The 21,416-nt window shown below is 50.3% G+C and overlaps 1 protein-coding gene and 1 non-coding gene across 11 annotated transcripts in view; both read right to left on the bottom strand.

Annotated features, from left to right (window-relative positions):
• The window catches only part of LOC116833757 (uncharacterized), a 660,803-nt gene that overhangs the window by 363,347 nt on the left and 276,040 nt on the right, over positions 1-21,416 (bottom strand). The window lies entirely within an intron of this gene.
• TRNAF-GAA (transfer RNA phenylalanine (anticodon GAA)) lies at positions 3,171-3,243 on the bottom strand. Its single transcript has one exon. It is a non-coding gene; the product is annotated as a tRNA-Phe (tRNA).

The raw sequence follows: 21,416 nt of genomic DNA, 5'->3' as shown, positions 1-21,416 counted from the left end.
ATATGGTTCCCCCGTCATCCCAAACCCAGCTATCTATGTTTCTAATGATCGAATCTCCCATTACTAACACCTGCCTTTTCCTAGCAACATGGAGTTTCTCCCCCCACCCCCCGGAGAGGTAACCTCAGTGCGCAGAGAGCAACCCAGCACCATCTGAAGGAGGGTCCCAACTATGGAAGGTTTCCCTCTGCTCCCATTGACTGCTCTGCTTCCCTGGGCCTTCTTCCTCCTCAACAGCACAGAAGGCTGTCTGAGCGGAGGTGGGACAATTCTAACAGTGTCTGGAAAGCTCATCAAAACATACCTCTCTGCCTCTCTAGCTCCTCCAGTTCTGCACCCTGGCCTCCAAAAGTCTGTAATTGGTCTCTAAAGGGCCAGGAGCTTCCTTGCACTGACTGACACACATACACCACCCCCACAAGGCAGGTAATCATACAATACTACACTCAGTGCAATAAAACTGGATAGCCCACCACTCTGCTGCTGGGCTCTGGCTGCATTGTCTCCTAGGTTAAAGAAAGGCGGTTTAAAGAAAGGGGTTTTGGAGAATATGGTTTGGATTATAGGTTTTAAAGGGACTACAGGGGAACAGGTAGGACTGACAAGGGACTCCCACCCCTTCTCACAACTCCCTGGTCGCTTGTACTCAGCTTTAATAAAGCCCTGGCTCGAGTTATGCCCACCACTGATTAAGGGTCAACTGGAAGAGCAGAGTTGTAGCCAGGGCTCAGGAAGTCATCCTTTCATCATCCTTGTGACTCCAGCTTGAAGGGGAGTTTCTTTTTCTTCCCTTGCTGAGGAAGAGCAAGAAAGCTCAGATAGGACAGCTGGGTGGCAGAAGCATACTGCCTTTTTTGTAGTGAAATCTGAAATGAGGGACTTGCATCAGGAAAGGACACTGCGTGTTTCCAGGAAACAGCCCACTGCTCCCAGAGAAGGGTGAGATAAGCCTGCTGAAGCTGGAATAGAATCCAGGCCTTTACGACCATCAGTCTAACACTCTCACCAACTGAAACTATTCAGCACCTGTACACTGGCCTTTTGGGCTCTGCTTCTCACCATTGAAGCTTATTCTCAATAAACTCGTCTCTCTAAGTCACACATGGCCAGTGCAAGAGGGACATTGCATGCTATTTAGCACTCCAGAAATGTCATCAACCTAGTCTTTGGATCTCTCAAGTGCTGCGCTTCAGTTCATGGGAGAAAATGAGAGAAGCCAATCTCTGACCAAAAGGCCTGAGTAAATCCTAACGCTGTCCTCTGCTGTATACAACTGTTAACTATCTGGCCACCCTCTGCTGAGTGACAGTTCCATTTTAGATTGTTAGTACACTTCAGTTACTGTTAAAAATTAAAACGTTTCTTATTGCTTATAAGGAAATGATTTTATTTATTTGCTTATCATATGGTATTGAACTAAAATACGATTTACACCATCCTTATGGGTGACATTTATTGTTTTATATGAATAAAAGAAAATCATGCATCCAAATGGTGAGCATCGAAAATCATGACATGAGCCTACAAATGCAAAAAAAATAAGTATTGCAATGGTTTAACATATGGAAGCAGGAGTTGGGGAGGCATCAAGGGCACTTCGTGCCTGGGATGCCACTTGGTCTAGGCAGGACCCGTCAGGGAAAAGCCAGGAGTTACGTGTCACATGCCCTATTTTCAGGCAGTAAAACTTGTGCCTGCTACTGTGTGCAGGGATCACTGTAGCCCAGACTGAAGGCTGGAACAGGCCCCGGTTGAGGGGTGGCTGCATGGTTTACAGCGCTCTGATCTCAGACAGTGTGTCTCTCCCAAGAGCCTCAGATTCTGCATCCCAGAAGGTCTTCCCTGTGCTGCCCTCCGCTCCTTTCACATTCTATAGCAAGGAGCAGCAAGCAAGGGTCAGGAATGAAGCCAAAAAAAAACCAGGGCAACTAGGTGGGGAGCAGAGGCTATCAGAGGCCAGAGTGTTTGCCTGTCTGGGCATTTTGGCTGAGATCTCAGGACACACTGTGAGGCAGAAATCCCAGGCATCTGTATGAAAGGAGCATAAGGAAACGTAAAGAATGGCCATAATGGGTCAGACTGGGTCCATCTCGCCCAGTGTCCTGTCCTTCCCATAGTGCTCAAACGCCAGGCGCTTCAGAGAGAAATAAACAAATCAGATAACATCAAGTAATCTAAATCCCCTATCACCATTCCCACTCCTGGCAACAGAGACTAGGGACATCATCCCTGCGCCATGCCTGACTGAGAGCATATCCTCCATGATTGATTTAGGTCTCTTTTGAGTCATTTTATAAGTCTTGGCCTTCACACATCCTACTGGCAAGGAGTGCCACAGGTGACTGTGCATTGTGTGAAAAAATACTTCATTAGTTTGTTTTAAACTTGCTGTCTATTACATTTCATTTGGTGACCCCTAGTTCCTGGATGTATGAGAAGAAAAAATAACCAGTTCCTTATTACTTCCTCCACACCATCATGATTTTCCCTCTTGTCCTGGAAAGCCTCATCAACATACCTCTCTGCCTCTCTTAGCTCCTCCAGTTCTGCCACCCTGGCCTCCAAAGTCTGTAATTGGTCTCTAAGGGCCAGGAGCTCCTTGCACTGACTGCACACATACACCACCCGCCCACAAGGCAGGTAATCATACATACTACACTCAGTGCAATAAACTGGATAGCCCCCACTCTGCTGCTGGGCTTCTGGCTGCATTGTCTCCTAGTTAAAGAAAGGGCGGTTTAAAGAAAGGGGTTTTGGAATATGGTTTGGATTATAGGTTTTAAGGGGACTACAGGGGAACAGGTAGGACTGACAAGGGACTCCCACTCCCTTCTCACAACTCCCTGGTCGCTTGTACTCAGCTTTATAAAGCCCTGGCCTGAGTTAATGCCCCACCCACTGATTAAGGGTCAACTGGAAGAGCAGAGGATTGTAGCCAGGGCTCAGGAAGTCATCCTTTCATCATCCTTGTGACTCCAGCTTGAAGGGGAGTTTCTTTTTCTTCCCCTTGCTGAGGAAGAGCAAGAAAGCTCAGATAGGACAGCTGGGTGCAGAAGCCAATACTGCCTTTTTCTGTAGTGAAATCTGAAATGAGGGACTTGCATCAGGGAAGGACACTGCTGTGTTTCCAGGAAACAGCCCACTGCTCCCCAGAGAAGGGTGAGATAGCCTGCTGAAGCCTGGGATAGAACCAGGGCCCTTTAGACCTTCAGTCTAACACTCTCCCAACTGAACTACTTCAGCACCTGTACATGGCCTTTTTGGGCTGCTGCTTCTCACCTTGAAGCTTATTCTCAATAAACCGTCTCTCTAGTCAACAATGGCCAGTGCAAGAGGGACATTGCTTGCTATTTTAGCACTCAGAAATGTCATCAACTAGTCTTTGGATCTCTCAAGTGCTGCGCTTCAGTTCATGGGAGAAAAGTGAGAGAAGCAATCTCTGACCAAAAGGCCTGGAGTTAACATCCTAACGCTGTCTCCTGCTGTAACACTGTTTAATACTGGCCCACCCTCTGCTGGTGACAGTTCCATTTCTAGATGTTAGTACATTTCAGTTACTGTTAAAATTAAAAGTTTCTATGTGCTTAAAGGAAATGATTTTTTTTATTTGCTTATATATGGTATGAATAAATACAGATTTACACATCCTAGTGTGACCATTTATTGTTTTATATGATAAAGAAAATCATGCATCCAAATTGTGCATCGAAATCATGACATGAGCTACAAATGCAATAAAAAATAAGGTATTCAATGGTTTAACATATGGAGCAGGGTTGGGGAGGCATCAAGGGCACTTCTTGCCTGGGATGCCACTTGGTCTAGGGCAGACCCTGTCAGGGAAAGCAGGAGTTAGTGTCACATGCCTATTTTCAGGCAGTAATCTGTGCCCTGCTCTGTGGCAGGGATCACTGTAGCCCAGACTGAAGGCTGGAACAGGCCCCGGTTGAGGGGGTGGCTGCATGGTTTACAGCGCTCTGATGTCTCAGACAGTGTGTCTCTCCCAAAGCCTCAGATCTGCATCCCCAGAAGGCTCCTGTGCTGCCTCCGCTCCTTTCACATTCTATAGCAAGGAGCAGCAGCAAGGGTCAGGGATGAGCCACAGGGCACTAGGTGGGGAGCAGAGGCTTCAGGAGGCCAGAGTGTTTGCCTGTCTGGGCATTTTGGCTGAGATCTCAGGGACACACTGTGAGGCAGAATCCCAGGCATCTGTATGAAAGGAGCATAAGGACGTAAGAATGGCCATACTGGGTCAGACTGGGTCCATCTCGCCCAGTGTCCTGTCTTCCCATAGTGGCCAAAGCCAGGCGCTTCAGAAGGAATAAACAGAACAGATAATCATCAAGTAATCTATCCCCTATCACCCATTCCCAGCTCCTGGCAAACAGAGACTAGGGACATCATCCCTGCCCATCCTGACTGAGAGCATATCCTCCATGAATTGATTTAGGTCTCTTTTTGAATCTTGTTATAGTCTTGGCCTTCACAACATCCTCTGGCAAGGAGTGCCACAGGTTGACTGTGCATTGTGTGAAAAAATACTTCCATTAGTTTGTTTTAAACTTGCTGTCTATTAATTTCATTTGGTGACCCCTAGTTCCTGTGTTATGAGAAGAAATAAATAACAGTTCCTTATTTACTTTCTCCACACCAGTCATGATTTTCTAGACCTCTGACATAACCCCCTCTTAGGCATCTTTTTTCCAAGCTGAAAAGTCCCAGTCTTATTATTCTCTCCTCATATGGTAGACACTTCATACTCCTTTTCTAAACCTTTTCCAATTCCAATACATCGTTTTTCTTAAGATGGGGCGACCATATCTGCACGCAGTATTTAAGATGTGGGCATACCATGGATTTATATAGTGGCAATAAGATTTTCTCTCTTATTACCTATCTCTTTCTTAATGATTCCCAACATTCTTTTCACTTTTTGCCTGCCTCTGCACACTGAGTGGATGTTTGCAGAGAACTATCCACAGTGACTCCAAGATCTCCCACTTGAGTTGCAACAACTATTTTACAACCCATCGTTTTATATGTATAGTTGGGATTATGTTTTCGAATGTGCATCACTTTGCATTGATCAACATTGAATTTCATCTGCCATTTTGTTGCCCTTTCATCCAGTTTTATGAAATCTCTTTTTAAGCTCCTCACAGTCTGCTTTGGACTTAACTATCCTCAGTAGTTTTGAATCATCTGCAAATTTTGTCACCTCACTTTTTAGCAGATCGTTTATGAATATGTTGACTAGTACTAGTCCCAGGACAGACACCACCAGTTACCTGTTTGCATCCTGAAAACTGACAATTTATTCCTACTCTTTGTTTCCTATCTTTTAACCAGTGTGATCCATGTGAGGACCGTCCAAGGTGAAAGTAAGCCGGTATGCTCTGTATGAGGTACCAGCAAGAGCCGGTATGCTGTGCCAGACAGGACTAGCTTCCCCAGACTGGTTATTTAAAGGGCACAGGACTCCCTGCAGTGGTCGGAGCCCCAGGCTCCTTAATCGCTTCCCAAGCCCCCCTGACAGAGCCCCAGGGAGCAAATCACTTCCATGGAATGCTGTTCTCTCCGCCCTAAGAACACAGAGCAGGGGCTGCAGGAGTTTCCTTACAGTGTGTGTGTGGGGTGGGGGGGCACTGTGTCTGAAATGTGACACTCCCATGACACCCCTTCCCCAAGGACCCATACTCACACCACCTCTCTCCCAGAGGCCACACCCACAGAATGCCTCTTCTCCCCAAGACTCCACCATTCCCCTCCCCCATCATTTGTCCTAACAGCTGGTAAAGAGTGGTGGGGCCATGGCACTCTAAACCTCCTGTTCCAGCACCCCTGACACAGAGCTAAGCAGGCAGCAGTTTGTGTGTGTGCATGTGACAGAGACTGCCGTGCTGTGCTGAGCCAGTGAGAGAAGTGGGGGCTGATGTCAGGGCTGTTCCCCTCCTGTCTCAGGACTGGTTGCTTCCAGCAGCTGTCTGAACTTAGAGATAATGTGCCCACACACTCACTCTTCCCGAACACACGCATTGTCTCTCCCCACACACCAACAGTCTCTACCCCACCACGAACATTGCAGTTGAAAAGCAGCTGGCAATCTAGTAGGATGCCCATGGAACAATGGGATAGAGAAACCTGCATCATGTGATGCTGTACAGGCCCATGAGGCATTGCAAACCCTTCCCAAAGCACCCTGCAGCCAGTCGCACAGTGGGATAGCTACCCACAGTGCACTGCTCTCTCTGGCAATCCAAGACATGCTCTGGTGACACAAGGGGCATAGAGTAGACATGCAACAATTGTTCAATTAGAACACTTTAACTAAAGCCACATTACCCTATCCTGTAGGCATAGTTTGAGAGGGACACAAGATCCAGCTCCCTTGAAACTAAAGAGCAACAACTTCCTCTATGGTTGGTAGGCTTCAAACCTGCACAGGGAGACCTCAATGGATTGCTAATCCATTGCCTTAACCACTCAGCCACAACTACTTGCTTGGCAGGGGGTTACTCAGTACATTCAAGTTCTGCTCTCACTGAGTGATCAATTCCAGTTGTTTCTTCAGACCAGCTTCCACAACACACACACAGCTGTGCCCGTGTGTCCATGGCTGAAAAGCAAGAATTCCTGCTCATTTCCCTTCTGGCTGGAGCATGAGGAGAGTGTGTTTGTGGTTAATGACGTTGCTGTACATTGTTCATTCCCTGCCTTGATCATTCAGACAGTCCCTTTCCCATCATATCCCCAGTACATCAGTGATTGTGATAGTAGGAGGCAGGTTTTCTCTGGGACACTGAGATTTGCCAGGGAGTTGGTGGCCAGGGCCAGTGCTACCATTTAGACGGACTAGGCAGTTGCCTAGGGCGCCAAGATCTGGGGACACCAAAAAGCAGTGCCCGCCAATTTTTTTTTAAGTTTTTGAGTGGCTGCTGTGCTGAGAGGGAGAGGGAGTCTGAGCTGCCACTGGCAGCCCAGGGGTTCCACCGCGCAGTCGCTGCTTCGCTTCTCCCACCTCCCAGGCTTGTGGCGCCAATCAGCTGTTTGGCGCCGCAAGCCTGAGAGGAGAATTAGAGCAGGACAGCGTGCTCAGGGAGGATGTGGAGCAGAGGTGAGCTAGGGTGGGGAGGTACTGCAGGGTTTCCCGGGCCAAGGGGTGGGGAGCTGCCGCGGGGGCCCTCAGGGCGGGGGTGGGGACCTGCTGCAGGGCTGGGGGGATGCAAGGTGGAAGTTTCGCTTAGGACATGAAACTTCCTTGCACTGGTCCTGTTGGTGGCTCCTTTCTTTCCTCATCCTGGAGTAAACTCAGCTTTTTATTCCATCCTTGATGTTTCAAGGAATAACAACAGACAACTGAAGAAAGAGGTGGACAGGGTGGGTCTCAGAGAAGGGGCAGAGAGGTGTGAGCACTGGGCATGGTGGGTCTCAGGGAAGGAGGCAGAGAGGTAGGGGTGGTGGGCAGGCTGGGTCACATGGGGGGGCAGAGAGGTGGGAGTGGTGGGCAGAGTGGGTCTCAGGGGAGGGGGCAGAGAGGTGTGGGCGGTGGGCAGGGCAGGTCAGGGGAGGGGGCAGAGAGGTGTGAGCAGTGGGAAGGGTGGGTTTCTGGGGAGGGGTAGAGAGGTGCAAGTGGTGGGCAGGGCTGGTCTTAGGGGAGGGGGCAGAAAGGTGGGGGCAGCAGGCAGACCTTGAGGTAGGGGGTGGAGAGGTGCGAGGATCCCTTGGGGGAGGAGAGGAGCGAGTGAAAGGTGGACCGGCAGGCCTCACCCAAAGCGGAAGAGCAGGGGTGGGATGTGGCCAAATGGGAGTGAGGGCAGAGCACAGATGGGGCCTCAGAGGGAGGAGAACAAGTGAAGGGGGTGGAATGGGGGGACAGCGCAGCAGTCTGGCCAGGGCCACCCAGAGGATTCAGGGGGCCTGGGGCAAAGCAATTTCGAGGGCCCCTTCCATAAAAAAAGTTGCAATACTATATTCTCATGGGGGCCCTGCAGGGCCTGGGGCAAATTGTCCCACTTGCACCCCCCTCTGGGCGGCCCTGCCCTCAGCTTCTCCTCATAAGTCCCCTGCCCATAATCATTTTTGTTGCCCTCCACTAGACTCTCTCCAATTTGTTTCTGTAGGGGGGGCGGAGGGGGCAAAAACTGGATGCAATACTCCAGATGTGGCCTCACCAGTGCCGAATAGAGGGGAATAATCACTTCCCTTGATCTGCTTGCAATGCTCCTACTAATGCAGCCAATACGACCAATTACCCATATTTAATGCAGGCACAGCAATACCTGATAAATTGGTTACTGTCCATTCAGGAGGTTATTTCCTACCTATTCATAAATAATGAAGATGCTCTAAGCGGACGGGAGAGAGCTGTCCTGTCCGTGTAGTTAACCCATCTCCCTGAAAGGTGGTGGCTATGTCAGTGGGGGAAGCTATGTTGGTGGGTGTGCAAGCTATGGTGTCTACATGTATATATAAAGTTTAATCAAACCCCATTTTTAAAACCCCTGTGGTGTGGGAATAGAAAAGGAGTTCTCTGAGGCAGGGCCTGTCCTTCAAAATCCTTAATATCACTGACTTACCTACCCAGAAGTGATGGGGGTATAGCTTAGTGGTAGAATGTTTGTTTCCAGATTAAGTGGTCCTTGGTTCAAACCCAAGTACCCCTTTACAAATCTCTTTCTTCAGCAAAAAAAATTGCCTTTTCATTATGTTCAAGAGTTCCACTGAATAGGGATCCCTGAAATGAATGGAAACACTCAATGTTTTCCTGTGCAAATGCATAAAAACCTAGCAAACATGTTCCTCCACTGATATAAGTTCCAATCCTTTAAAGGATTAAAGAATCCTTATTGAGGTTGCAGGAAAAAACCATCCTGATGTGTGGAAATAATAGTAAATATGGCGGGCGACCAGCTTGGCTTAACAATGAAATCCTTGCTGATCTTAAACACAAAAAAGAAGCTTACAAGAAGTGGAAGGTTGGACAAATGACCAGGAAGGAATATAAAAATATTTGCTCAGCATGCGGAGTAAATCAGGGAAGGCCAAATCACACTTGGAGTTGCAGCTAGCAAAGATGTAGAGTAACAAGAATGGGTTTCTTCAGGTACGTTAGCACAAAGAAAGTCAAGGAAAAGTGTGGGGGCCCTTACTGAATGGCCGAGGCAACCTAGTGAATAGGATGTGGAACAGCTAATGTCCTCAGATTTTTGCCTCTGTCTTCACAAACAAGAGTTATTTTCCCAGTGCTGCACTGGGCAGCACAGATGAGGAAGAAATGCCCAAGCCTTCTGTTGGAGAAAGAAGTGGTTCAGTGGACTATTAGAAAAGCTGAATAAGCACTAAGTCGCATGGGGGCCGGATGCACTGGCATCCAAGGGTGCTTAAGAGTTGGCAGGTGTGATTGCAGGCCATTGTCCTTATCTTTGAAAAATCATGGGCGGTCAGGGGAGGTCCCAGAACTGACTGGGAAAGCACTGTAGTGCCCATCTTTAAAAAAGGGAAGAAGGAGGATCCGGGCAACTACAGGCCAGTCAGCCTCACCTCAGTCCCTGGAAAAATCATGGAGCAGGTCCTCAAGGAATCAGTTCTGAAGCACTTAGAGGAAAGGAAAGTGATCAGGAACACTCAGCATGGATTTATCAAGGGAAATCATACCTGACTAACCTAATCGCCTTCTATGAGGAGATAACTGGGTCTGTCGATGAGAAGAAAGCAGTGGATGTGTTATTCCTTGACTTTAGCAAAGCTTTTGATATGGTCTCCCATAGTATTCTTGCCAGCAAGTTAAAGAAGTATGGGCTGGATGATTAGACCATAAGGTGGATAGAAAGCTGGCTAGATCATTGGGCTCAACGAATAGTGATCAATGGCTTCATGTCTAGTTGGCAGCCGGTTTCAAGCGGAGTGCCCCAAGGGTCGGTCCTGGGGCTGGTTTTGTTCAATATCTTTATTAATGATCTGGAGGATGGCGTGGACTGCACTCTAAGCAAGTTTGCAGATGAAACTAAACTTGGAGGAGTGGTAGATATGCTGGAGGGTAGAGATAGGATACAGAGGGACCTAGACAAACTAGAGCACTGGGCCAAAACAAACCTGATGAGATTCAACAAGGATAAGTGCAGAGTCCTGCACTGAGGATGGAAGAATCTCATTCACTGTTACAGACTAGGGACCGAATGGCTAGGAAGCAGTTCTGCAGAAAAGGACCTAGGGTTTACAGTGGAGGAGATGCTGGACATGAGTCAACAGTGAGTCCTTGTTGCCAAGAAGTCTAATGGCATTTTGGGCTGTATAAGTAGGGGCATTGCCAGCAGATTGAGGATGTGCTCATTCCGCTTTATTTGACATTGGTGAGGCCTCATCTGGAATACCGTGTCCAGTTTTGGGCCCCACACTACAAGAAGGATGTGGAAAAATTGGAAAGAGTCCAGTGGAGGGCAACAAAAATGATTAGGGGGCTGGAGCACATGACTTACAAGGAGAGGCTGAGGGAACTTTCAAATACCTGAAAGGAGGTTACAAAGAGGATGGATTAGACTGTTCTCAGTGGTACCTGATGACAGAACAAGGAATAACACTCTCAAGTTGCACTGGAGAAGGTTTAGGTTGGATGTTACAAAGCACTATTTCACTAGGAGGGTGGTGAAGCCTTGGAACAGGTTACCTAGGGAGGTGCTGGAATTTCTTTCCTTAGAGGTTTTTAAGGTCAGGCTTGACAAAGCCCTGGCTGGGATGAGTGAGTTGGGAATTGAGTCATAGACTATCAGGATTGAGAGGGACCTCAGGAAATCATCTAATCCAATCCCCTGCTCAAAGCAGGACCAATCCCCAGATTTTTACCTGAGTTCCCCACATGACCCCCTCAAGGACTGAACTCACACCCCTGAGTTGAAGCAGATCAATGTTCAAACCACCAAGCTATCACTCCCCCTTTGAGTTTGTGTCCTGCTTTGAGTAGTGGGTTGGACTAGATGACCTCCTGAGGTCCCTTCCAACCCTGATATTCTATGATTAGACGCTCTAAAGGTCTTTTCTGGCCATAAAGTTGACTAATTTCTCAAAAACTGAGTATAGCAGTGGGAGCAGCGTCTGATGTTTTCCTCTCTAGCCGGCTTGCTTCCTAGAACGAACACTCCTTGAGTGGGGTGATCCACAGGGAGTAGCTCAAACCTCCAAAGTGCCTGGCTAGGGGCAGGACATTGGCACAGCAAGGGAGGGGTGTGGCAGTGACATCACAAAGGCCTTTTGCAGGACCTCAGACTATTGGTCAAAGGTGGTGGGGAGGTGGTGACCTCACAGAGAGATGCTGACATCAGCCAGGCAGGAGAGGGGTGAGGGGCCAGGGAAACCTCAGAGACCCCTGTGGCTTTGCTTCAGCAAGTCTCTTTCTCCAGGTCCCTCTTTGAGGACTGAGAGAGTATTTGGGTTCATGTACATGAGCGCCAGGAGGAACCTCTTTCCAATTTTCTCCTTCCCTTTTAGTGATTTTACTAGAGACCAGCCATCACTGTTTAGAAGGTAAGAGCCTCCTGGAAGTTTAAAACCTATTCAGTCTGATGCATCTGGTGAGAGTTGAATTCTAGGCATAGAAAACACAAGCTTAAGGAGGCAGAATTTTATTCCGTACCTGGGATTTTGTCCCTTAAAATCACTGGGGACATTAGAGTTTGTCCCCTTTGTTTTACCATTTCCTCCATACCTCCCTCCCTCCCTCCTTTCTCTTCTTCTCTTGTTTCTTTTGTCTTATCTCCTGTTCCCTTCCCAACACCAGGAGAAGTGTGTGTGTGTGTGTGTGTGTTGTGGGGCAGTGCTCTGCAGCTCCACTGTGGGAGGTCCACCCAAAAATGTGGGGCTGAACTAGTGCTCGGGCAGTGATCCCCACCAGTGACCTGGGCCATCCTTTGGGCTCTCTGGTGAGAGCCCTCAGCCTCCCATTCTCAGTCTCCAGGGGCGGCTCCAGGCACCAGCATGCCAAGTGTGTGCCTAGGGTGGCAAGGCACAGAGTGGGCTCTGCTGGTTGCCACAAGGGCGGCAGTCAGGTTGCCTTCGGCGGCATGCCTGCAGAGGGTCCTCTGGTCCTGCAGCTTCGAAGGCAGCCTGCCTGCTGTGTTTGGGGTGGCAAAATATCTAGAGCTGCCCTTGTCAGTCTCTACCCTGATTGGCTGAGCAGGGGGTTATTGACAGGGAGGAGACTCAGGTCCTTGTTGTTCTCTTTTAAGACCAAGGAAATAAGTCATAATCAGTTCTATGTTTGATGAATTTTGCTGCTTCTCTGCATTAATTGTCTCTGAGCAGTTCATGATTCTCTCCAGCATTCCAGTTCTCCTAAAATACTTGCTGAATAATTACTGTGCACTGTTGTTGGTCTGGAGCTCATCTGAGAGCACGTTATTCAGGTCATTCAATGTCTGAAATTCAAGATCCAATGGTTAGTTTGAAAATCAGGGCTCTTGGGTCCTATTCCCAACTTTGCCACTGACTGGCTGTGTGACCTAAGACAAGTCAATTCTCCTTTCTCAGCCTTAGCTTCTCTTTCTTTCAAGTAGGGATAATAATGATCTGTTCCTACCTACCTCAACACATTCACTGTTCCCCAACACACACACTGTTTCTCCCCAAACACAAACAGTCTCCACATTGCAGTTGAAAAGCAGCTGGCAATCTAGTAGGATGCCCATGGAACAATGGGATAGAGAAACCTACATTACTGAAAGTACAACCATAAAGACACCACACTCCGGTCTTTGCTAGCTGACAAGAATCAAACCTCCACAGAAAGACCCTCATGGTGGCATACCCCAGCTCCCTAAGGCCTCAGCCATAACCACTTAACACAGGGGCCTTTCTACGCTATGACTCTGTTTTCACTGAAGAGTCATTTCCAATTGTTTGCTCAGACCAGCTTCCCCAGCACACTCACTTCTGTGCAGCTCTGTACATGTGGCTATGGCTGAACAGCAAGAATTCCTGTCTGTTTCCCTACTGGCTAGAGCATGGTTAGAGTATGTCTGTGGTTAATGACTTTGCTGTAGATTGTTCATTCCCTGCCTTGGCAATTCAGACTGTCCCTTTTCCCAACATATCTCCAGTACATCAGTCCCTGGCTGGGTCTCCTGGGCAGTGGAAAACATCCCTTGTTTGGTGCTGCCAAGGGGATTGTGCAGAGCTGAGACGTCCCTCAGCTTGGATCAAAGGGGGATGTTGGATGGAATTTATCACACAACACTCCCTGCTCCCCAGAGCCCCATGGGGAGAATCTAGGGAAGGTGTAGTCATTCCTCCCCTGCGCTCCCACAAGAGCTGCTAGGACTCCTTCCTGCCAGCTACTCACCCCTGGATTCATCCTCAGCTCCTGGGATCTTTCTGCTCCAAAGGCTCCAGAGGCCTGGGGTGAGGGGGGCATCACTGCACAGTCTGAAATACAAGGGAGGCTTCTGGAATTGAAGGAAGGAGCAGAAAATGGAGAGGAAAGAAACAGAGAGAAAATGCTTCGTCTCTCTCCCCTTCCGCTCCCAGCATGGAATGTTATCAAGGACCAGCATTAGAGGAAATGGTGCCCTGGGCAAAACTTGTACTTTGGCGCTTCCCTATCACCCCTGGACGATCCTCACTCCACCTTTACTCCTCCTGCACTCCCAACCCTTGCACCTCCTTCAACCCTAACTCTTGTCCCCTCCTGTGCCCTAACCCCTACACTGTGTCCCCTTTGGCTCTTAACTCCCGCACTCCCCTCCTGCACCATCAACCATTGTTGCCCGCTCCTCCCTGGAACGCTGCTCCTCCCAGCACCCCTAGGGGCTGCTGGAGGGGGGGCAGGGTGTGGAGAAGCGACATGATCCGAGCTTCGTGCATCCAGGTCACTTTCCTCAGCCGGGCTGCAGAAGGGAAGGACAGAGAGCAGCAACTTCTGATGCTCCCTTCATAGCACAGCCCAGGTGGGGAAAGTGACCAGGATGCATGGAGCACATAGTGTTGCTCTTTGCTCCCCCCAGCCCTCTATGGGGCCATGCAGGAGCATTGGGGAAGGGGAGAGCAGTGAGCACCTTTGCACTGCCACACAGTGCCCTTTGACCCCCTGGAGCCCTGGGCAGCTGCCGGGGGGCCCCACGCCTAAGGCTGGCCAGGCTCCCCAGCATGAACAGCAGAGAACACAGAGAGACTGGCCACACGCTGAGCAGTGGTAGCCTGGGTGGCTCATAATGGAGGGTCGGGTGGGGCTCAGCCTCCCCGAACCGTGCGTCATCAAGGGGGCAATGGCAGGTTCCCACATGGGCCAATGGGGCCCATAACTAGGGGCCCAGGCCAAATTAGGCCTCCCTAGAAAAGTCTCCCCTGTGTCAGCCCAAGTACTGGAGGAGCTCCAACTCCCTGTTACGGACTGGGGGCTGCAGCAGGGGCACAGAGTCTCTGGTCTCAGGGCCACAGCGGGGCAGGGGTAAAGGAGTGATATGGTGGGGCTAGTGGGGGAAGGGGTGGAACAGACGTGACGTAGTGGATGGGGCTGTGGGTGGAAGGTGTGGAAGGGGGTAGAGTCTCAGACAGAAGGGAGGGGCATGGTTCCAGTGCTGGGGCCCCCACACTTTTTCTCCCTTTCCCTGGGCTTTGGCATCACTATCCCCTGCTTAGCAAGTAGGGTTCAGTGATCCCCAAAATGTGGGGCATGACTCCTAGGGGGACACAGAGGAACATTCATGGGGGCACCTCAGGGCCTGAGCCAGTCCCCATGGAGGGCAGGGAGGGAGCACCACTCAGCCCTACTCTGTCCCAGCTCTTCCCCAACCCCACCCTACCCTCAGCCTGGGCCCCTGTCTCCCAGCCCAGCCTCGACCCCCTTACCCCTGTCTGCACCCCTCTCCCCAACAGGCAACAGCCCCTCTCCCAGCCCGGGTTCTCAACCATGGCTTCCGAGAGGCCACAGCCATGGATAAGAGGGCACAGTGTGAAATGTTTGGGGACCACTGGTTTAAGGTGATGTCTTGAATCACTTTTATGCAGTCCAATAAAAGCTATTCCTCACCCACTTACTCCTCCATCAAGACGGACTAGGTATGGTCTGCTACTCTTCACTCATACAGGAAAGATAATAACATTTCATGCCACTCAATGCTAACGTAATTTATAACCCAACACCATCCCAAACTGGTCATTTTGGGAAAGCAGCCCCATCATGCTGCATACCTAGGCAGAGTAGGTGTGTCTATGCAAACACGCTCTGTTCCTAAAGTCTTTCCCCCAGCTCATTACTAGATGTGAGGGGAGGAGCTCATTCAGACCCTGTTTACGCTTAATATTTAAAAGCTTCTTATTGTCCCTACCTCTGCTGGCCTTAGATTTCTCCTCCTGTCTCTATTTTGACAGTTCAAATGAGGTGGCTGAGTGGTTAAGGTGATGGACTGCTAATCTATTACATTCTGCACACATGGGTTCAAATCCCCTCCTCTTTAGCTGCATTTAGTCTTCACTCCTCCTTTATAGACAACTATCTCCCCCTTTAGTATAATAACAGACGCATTGATATTGCTTCTTTCAAACAAAAACGTTCTCAGAAACTCAGACCCTGTCCCAGCGCTTTAAATAAACTATCTAAATCCCAGATTTCTAAAAATAAAATAAAAAATTCTCTAGTCCTGTATTTCTTAGATTTTATCTCAAAAGATAACAGCCTCATAATCTCCCCCAAACACCCTGGGACCTTCCCAAATAATTAAAATACCCGCATCCTGAGCAAGACCACAACAGTGAACCAGAGCTAGTGTCTAGGCCAAGGTGTTCTGAAGGAGGCAACTCAAAACATTTTCTCTCTGCTTCCCTTGGCAGAGAAAACAAAATTCCCTTCCCTGACTGAGAAAACAAAATTCCCCAAACTGAAAATTTTCTGCTGAAAAACCAATACTAGTCTGTTTGGAGACTTTGGTTTGAATGTATTATTATTATTTTCTTCTGATTTCTGAATTATTTCAGTCCATTCTTTGTCCTCCAGATGAGTTTCCAGCTGCTGAGTTGTGGGGGAGAGAGGCCAGTTCATAATGCCTCTACCCCACTTTCATGGTTTCTTCCAACTTTCTAGGAAGTTCCTTTTCTATGATGTGAGTCAAGCAGTGTCCATTGTTGCTGTGCTATTTCGGAGAAGTCTGCATTGTACACGGTTCCTGGGATAGTCCTTGGGAGTGCGGATCCCTTTAATGGGCCAGCAGCGAGTCTGGCTCCTCCATTATCGCACCTGAAAAGCTGGTGGTGGGCATTTCCCCAACCTCATAACATATCTCAGTAACACACATAGAGCAAAATTTCATAACTTCCCAACCAATGCTACACACACAATACAACACAATATTAAGGTTCAACAGTTCAAGACTTTTAAAATGATACCTCACCAGGCAGACTTGGTACAAACCATGTCATCATTATATGAGAGTGGTGAATATGGGGCTTCCAGCGTGATGCTTTGAGCACAGTGTGCCACACCTGGGCTGACCTTGCAAAGGAGATGTACCCTTACAGTCCATCTCTCCTGGGATAAAGATGGCAGCATGGCTGGCCTGGGTCATCTGACTTGGGCTCATGGAGCTAAAGCTGAGGGGCTAAAAACTGTGGTTGTTCACACTGAAGTCTGGGTTCAGAAACCCTCACCCCTCGTGGGGTCTCAGAGGTTGGGCTCAAGTCCATATGTCCACACTGTAATTTTATAGCCTTGAGGCCCAAGCCTCAAACCCTGAGTCAGCTGACCTGGGCTTTGAGACAGGTGCCCTGGGTGTTTTAATCACTGTATAGACATAACATTAGGCTACAACTCCAGTGCAATGAAACACGCATGGCTGGCCCATGTCATATTCCTCAGGATCATGCGGCTTGGTCTGGAGTAAAGTTGCAGTGAACGTGTCTCAGCTCAGGCTCAGTCCCCTGCTCTAGGAGCTCAGAAGATTGGGAGGGAGTTTAGCGAGTGGCAATGGTAAAACCGCAGTGTTGTATTACCCTGAACTCAATGGCATTTCTCCATTGGCCTGTCTGCTTTGGGGCACAGACAATAACACGTTCTGCCGCATTTGTTATTTCAAAGGGTGGTTTAGGATTTTCATTCTCAGACACTGGCACAAAGAAGGACTCAACCCTCAGTGTAAACTGACCAAGCTGCCCACAGATTCTGGCAGCCACAATGAGGGATTTGATGTGAGAGCTCAGACCCGCCCCTGTCCCAGAGGGACGGGGTCATCTGCAAGGGGACTGGACCACTGACCTACCAGCTCCTAACTCCCAAACTTTCAGTAACTCTGTTATCAGTGCCTGTGAGTGTAATTTAAACCATAAAAACAGCCACACTGGGCTAGACCAAAGGTCCTTCTAGCTTTGAATCTTGCCTTCTGACAGTAGCCAATATCAGCTGCCCAAAAGCCAGTCTGCAAGGCACCACTGGGAATCTAACCCATTTGGGGTGGCTGGGTGTGAGCGCTAGAAGCTAGTCCACCTTTTGGTTCTCCTCCCCTGAAGCCTCCTTGCCTGCTGCTTCTGCCTCTCCACCCTCTGCCCCAAGGTCTGCCCACCACTCACACCTTTCTGCCCCTCTCATGACATCTGTCCTACTTGCCACCCACCCCTCTCTGTCCCCTCCGTGCCCAGCCCAGCCCAGCCCAGTCCAGCCCAGCCCACTGCTTGCACCTCTCTGCCCCTCTCCTGGGACTTGCTCTGCCCACCTCTTTCTTCATGCTGCTGTTGTTATTCCATGAAACATCAAGGATGGAATAAAAAGCTGAGTTTATTCCAGGGGGAGTAAAGAAAAGAGTCACCAATCTCCTGGCAAAGCTCAGTGCCTCAGAGAAAACCTGCCCCCTGCTATTGCAATCACTGATGTTCTGGGGATATGACTGGAAAGGGACTGCCTGAATTAAGGCAGGATTAATCAAGGCAGGAAATGGACAACAATCTACAGCAACCACCAGGGCCGGCTCTAGCAATTTCGCTGCCCCAAGCATGGCGGCACGCCGCGGGGGGCACTTTGCCACTCACCAGTCCCGCGGCTCTGGTGGACCTGCCGCAGGCATGCCTGCGGATGTTCAACCAGAGCCGCGGGACTAGCGGACCCTCCGCAGGGACGCCTGCAGCAGGTCCACCGGAGCCGCCTGCCGCCCTCCCAGCAACCGGCAGAGCGCCCCCTGCGGCATGCCGCCCCAAGCACGTGCTTGGCACGCTGTGACCTGGAGCTGGCCCTGGCAACCACAAACACACTCTCATCATGCTTCAGCCAGAAGGGAAATGAGTGGGAATTCTTGCTGTTCAGCCGTGGACACACTTACACAACAGCACAGCAGTGAGTGTGCTGTGGAAGCTGGCCTGGTTAAACAATTTGAAATGATCACTCAGTGAGAACAGAACTAGAGTGTAGTGAGAAAACTGCATAAAGCAAGTAGTTGTGGCTGAGTGATTAAGGTGATAGATTAGAAGTCCATTGGTGCCTCCCTGCTTGGGGTTGAATCCCATTAACTATGCAGGAACTTGTGGTTCTTTAGTTTCAGTGCCTGAGCATCCCTGGTGTCAACAGGAGCTAGGTCTCGACTCACTCTCAGGCTATGTCTACACTACCGAGTTATGCAGCTTTAGTTAAAGCATTTTAATTAAATCACTGTTGCGTGTCCACACTATGCTGCTTGTGTGACCAAAACACATCCACGCTAGCAGGTCTTGGATGGCCACAAAGAGCAGTGCACTGTGGGTAGCTATCGCACTGTGCAACTGGCTGCAGATGCTTTGGGAAGGGTTTGCAATGTCTCACGGCCAGTGCAGCATCACATGATGCAAGTTTCTGTATCCCATTGATTCTTGGGCATCCTACTAGATTGTCAGCTGCTTTTCAACTGAAGTGTGTGTGGCAGAGCAGAGACTGTGTGTGTGTGGGAGAGGAAATGTGTGTGCATAGACCATAACTCAGATCAGGACCCCATATTGTGCAAGGTGCTGTACAAACCCTGGCCAACACTGAAACACCCACGGGGTTCCCCTCAATTTCCCGAGCCTCTGCTGCCCAAATTCTTCTGACTCATCTGGATCACCCGCCCTTGCAAAAAAACCCACCTTTCCAAACAGCCCTTCCTTCCCTGCCCCGATTTTGCTTGCACACCCTGGGACCATCTCCTCTCTTTGTCCCTCCCTCCCACCAAGTGAGCAGAGATGGAGGCAACTTCAGCCACTGGAGACAGCCCTAGGGAGCGCGGCAGCCCGCCTGGGGGGGCTGTTTGCAGACACAGGAAGGGAGTAGCTGGGAGCTGTGGGTGCTGGGAAGAAGGAGGCAGGAGCTGGGAGAACAAAACCCAGAGACTGAGCGCAGGACAGCTCCTGGGGTCGGGGCTCTGGCACACCCCCGGGCGAGGCAGCTCCTGGGGGCGGGGCTCTAGCACTGGACAGGGGTGGGACAGCTCCTGGGGGCGGTTCCCTGGTACAGAGCAGGGGCAGGGCAGCTCCTGGGGGCGTGGCTCTGGCACAGTCCGGGGGCGGGGCAGCTCCCGGGGGCGGGGCTCTGGCATATTGTGACGCGGGAGCCCGTGCTGAGCAGCTGATCTCTGGTTGTCCGTGTGCTGCCAGTAGTGCTAGAGTCCCCCGAGCCAGAGCGGAGCTGCTGTTCTCAGCTGCTGCCAGGATCTGCCCGCGGCCTGGTTGGGATCCAGGTGGGGACAGACAGTGGGGCCCGGGGGTTCCCCTTTGTGTGGCTGGCGGTGGAGGGAAGGGAAAGGAGGGGGAAAGCCGGAGCTGCAGGGACGGAAAGGGCAGTGGGACAGTGTGACTCGAAGCCCTCGGTGAGTGAGAGCCCCTGGGAGGTGGGGGGGCGCTGGGGCCGGGAGGGAAAGTGACTCTCTGCCCCGGGGAACCTGGGAGAAGCCTCGGAGCTGCCTCAGCCCCAGTGGAGCTGCAGCAGGATCTGTCCCGGCCCCGCTGGGATGAGGGGGGCAGAGCCCGAGGGCCGGCCGAGGTGGGGGGGTGCAGATCCTGGGGCCCGACGTGAGGGAGGGGCGGTGTATTAACTTGCTCCCCAGAGGAATGTGCTACTCGCGGGGCACTGCGCATGCTCAGTAACAGCTGCTGAAGCCGCTGCCCTTCCGCCTGCCCGTATCAGCCGTAACATTCCGCTGGGCGCTAGTAACGGGGGCTGGAAAGGGGCAGTGGGAGTAACAGGGAGCAGGGGAGGTGCCAGGGTCTGAGCAGGGGGTGAAAATTGACTGGGGGGTGTGTGTGTGTGTGTGTCAAGCAGCTGGAGGTTGGGTTAGGAGGGGGCTAAATGGCAAAATCACGGCTGAGGGGGGAGGAGCAGGAGTTAAGCTTGTGGTGAGGTGCTGGCAGAGGGCCCCCCCTTTGGTGTCAGGGGAGGTGTCAGGAAGGGGGGAGGGGAGAAGCTGGAGTTGCAAAGAGGGGAAAGTCACTGGGGTGGGAGGAGGGTGAACTGTCTCTGTGCAACCAGGAAATTCCCTTGGGGGAGGTGAGTTAGTTGGATCCTTTCCCTGTTTTTGCCACTTCCTCCCACATACAAATTCTCTCAAGTTTTTCCCCTTTTCTCTCTCATTATCCCACATGGCTATAAAATCCAGGGAGATTCCCCCCAGTGATCAGCTCTCTAATCTCCCCTGATTTTGCCCTGTTCTCTCCGTAATTCTCAAATGTCAATTTAAAATCTCTCCGATGGGGGGTGGATTTTCCCACCCATTTTATCTGCAGTGATTTGTCCTTGTTTGGGTGGAAAATTTTTGCCCTGGGTCATTCCCCAAAACATGGCTGCCCTGGAGTGGGGATGGGATGAGGTGCTGTCATGGTACAATTCCCCACCCTGAACCTTAGCATCCAAAAGATGGGGTACCAGCATGAATTCCTCTAAGCTCAATTACCAGCTTAGAACCTGTAGTGCTGCCACCAACCAGGAATTCCAGTGCCTGGTCCACTCCAGTCCCCCCAAGACCTTGCCCGGGGACCACCCAAGACCCAGACCCTCTGGATCTTAACACATGGAAAGTTAAACCCTTTCCCCCACCATTGCCTCTCCCAGGCTTCCCCTCCCTGGGTTACCCTGGAAGATACTGTGATTCAAACTCCTTGAATCTTTAAACAGAGAGGAAAATGCACCCTCCCCCCTCCTTCTCTCTCCCCCTCCCAGACTCTCCCTGAGAGAGACAGTAATCATAACACAGAGAGAAATTAGCCTTTTCTCCCTCTTCCCTCCTTTCTCCCCACCATCCCTAGGTGAATCCAGAACCCCCATCCCCCTGGTCTCACACACAGAATTTAAAAAAACATCAGTCTTAAAACAAGAAACTATTTAATTAAAGATGAGAAAAATAGTAACATTATCTTTGTAAAAATTAAGATGGAATATGTACAGGGTTTTCAGCTATGACACTGGGGAATTCCCTCCCACCTAAGTATACAAGTTACAAAGTAAATCC

The sequence above is a fragment of the Chelonoidis abingdonii genome, chromosome 1, assembly GCF_003597395.2.
Source record: "Chelonoidis abingdonii isolate Lonesome George chromosome 1, CheloAbing_2.0, whole genome shotgun sequence".
In the NCBI taxonomy this organism is placed as follows: domain Eukaryota; kingdom Metazoa; phylum Chordata; order Testudines; family Testudinidae; genus Chelonoidis; species Chelonoidis abingdonii.
This window is presented reverse-complemented; position numbering and strand designations above follow the sequence as displayed.